At 44.9% G+C, this 2,500-nt stretch overlaps 1 protein-coding gene across 1 annotated transcript in view; it reads left to right on the top strand.

Annotated features, from left to right (window-relative positions):
• Positions 1-2,500, top strand: part of LOC135115479 (echinoderm microtubule-associated protein-like 2) — a 35,433-nt gene that overhangs the window by 13,377 nt on the left and 19,556 nt on the right.

The raw sequence follows: 2,500 nt of genomic DNA, 5'->3' as shown, positions 1-2,500 counted from the left end.
GAGAGAGAGAGAGAGAGAGTCATCCGTGCGTGAGTCAGTCCATGGTTGAGGTAAAATCATTCCAAATTTCAGAGAGAGAGAGAGAGAGAGAGAGAGAGAGAGAGAGAGAGAGAGAGAGAGAGAGACTACAACCTTGACGCGAGGCGGATAACCCGAACCTCGTTTTTCTTTATGGTCGTCAGTTTTCTTCCTTTTTTCGTTTTCTTTTTTCCCTTTCCTGTTTATCCTTATTTGTATTCTTTTATACATTTATTTTGTTTATTCATTTCGTTGTTTTTTTACGTAACTTTCTTCTGTCCGTCGAGAGAGAGAGAGAGAGAGAGAGAGAGAGAGAGAGAGAGAGAGAGAGAGAGCGTGACTTACAGAAGCGTGAGTCATAAGTTGAGGAGAAAGAGGAGGAGGAGGACGAGGAGGAGGAGGAGGAGATTACTAGGGTGGGGAAAGAAGAGAGATTGTATTCAGAGAGAGGGAGAGAGAGAGAGAGAGAGAGAGAGAGAGAGAGAGAGAGAGAGAGAGAGAGAGAGAGAGAGAGAGAGAGAGAGAGTTACAGATCTTTGACATATTACGTAATGTTTATTTAGTTACATTTCTCTATATTTACTCGTGACTTCAATCAAATAGTAGTAGTAGTAGTGGTAGTAGTATTAGTAGTTAGGTCACATACGTAATACAACTTTAGAGAGAGAGAGAGAGAGAGAGAGAGAGAGAGAGAGAGAGAGAGAGAGAGAGAGAGAGCATAACCTTGTCGCTACGCTGAAATATCCTTTAATTTGTCTTTTTCCTTTACACTGTGAGGCAAAAAAGATGATTGTTCTATTGAAGGAAGGGGAAGGGGGAGAAGGAAGGGAGGGAGGGAGGAGGAAGAGGAGGGAGGGAAAATGTTATGAAAGTGAGGAAATGGAAGCTAAAGAAACAGAAGAAGGAGGAGAGATGTTAAAGAAATGGAAGAGAGAGAGAGAGAGAGAGAGAGAGAGAGAGAGAGAGAGAGAGAGAGAGAGAGAGAGAGAGAGAGAGAGAGATTTTTCCCCTTTCCCCTTACCTTGGCCTACACCTTGACTGACATTGAGAGAGAGAGAGAGAGAGAGAGAGAGAGAGAGGACCATTGTGTTCATCTACTACTACCACCGCCACCTCCTCCCCTCCCTGCTCTCTCCAGTCATTCTTTCCACCTGTTGCTCTCTCCCCCCTCTCCCTCTCTCACCTGTTGATTTTAACACTCACCCTCTCTTACTCACCCTCCTTCCCTCCCTGCCTCCCTCTCTCCGTCACTTCCTCTCCCCCCATCTCTCTCCCTCTCCCCCACACGCCATTAGACACGCGCTGAGACATAATTGTAGTGTGTTTTGCGCTGCTACACACACACACACACACACACACACACACACACACACACACACGTGCGCGCGTGCATAACAACCACACCACCACTACTACTACTACTACTACTACTACTACTACTACAATTGTTAACGCTTAGTACAGTTTCTCGTACTACTAGTGAAATTCTTACTATCATCACTTATATTACTACTTTTACCTATGTTACTATGACTTTTATGTATCCTACTTATCGTTCTACTATTACTACTACCACCACAACCACCACCATCACTACCAGTACATCAGAAGGAGTGAAATTATTATTGTTTTGCTCTTGTACTTGTTTGGTGATCCCGTTGGCAAGGTTACCGTCAAGAGATCGCGGATTGTAAACATCGGTGAAGCGTTACATGTTTGCGGTTTGTTTATGCGTGCGAGGAGAAAGTGGGGGAGGAAGAGGGATTGCAGTGAGGAGGTGAATGAAGGGGAAGGAAAGAAGAAAGGGGGTAGGGAATGGAAAAGAGAGAGAGAGAGAGAAGGGAAGGAAGAACGAATGAAAAGTTGTATTGATAAAGAGTTTGATGTGTTTGTGTTTTGTGGGTGTTTGACTTAAGAAGCGTTACGAAGCAGGTCAGAGAGAGAGAGAGAGAGAGAGAGAGAGAGAGAGAGAGAGAGAGAGAGAGAGAGAGAGAGAGAGAGAGAGAGAGAGAGAGAGATTATCGTACTGATGGAAAAACTGTCACGGATTGCACTTTGAAATGTCACTTTGGAGAGAGAGAGAGAGAGAGAGAGAGAGAGAGAGAGAGAGAGAGAGAGAGAGAGAGAGAGAGAGAGAGAGAGACGAAAAATGGTATCCTGTAACGACTTAAACTGTGTGTGTGTGTGTGTGTGTGTGTGTGTGTGTGTGTGTGTGTGTGTGTGTGTGTGTGTGTGTGTGTGTGTGAAAATATTGACCTTTATCACCTTAAATATTGTTCTATCGTTTTGTCGTGTGTGTGTGTGTGTGTGTGTGTGTGTGTGTGTGTGTGTGTGTGTGTGTGTGTGTGTGTGTGTGTGTGTACCGCCATGCTCTTTTTCCCTCTCCTCTCCTCTCCTCTCCTCTCCTCCATTACCCAGAAAACCTCTCCCTTTTATCCCTCCCTCCCTCCCTCTCCCTCCATCCCTCCCTTCCATTGTGTAT

This window comes from Scylla paramamosain, chromosome 29 (genome assembly GCF_035594125.1).
Source record: "Scylla paramamosain isolate STU-SP2022 chromosome 29, ASM3559412v1, whole genome shotgun sequence".
NCBI classification, from domain to species: domain Eukaryota; kingdom Metazoa; phylum Arthropoda; class Malacostraca; order Decapoda; family Portunidae; genus Scylla; species Scylla paramamosain.
The sequence above is the reverse complement of the archived record's forward strand: the minus strand, read 5'-3'. Positions and strand labels throughout refer to the sequence as shown.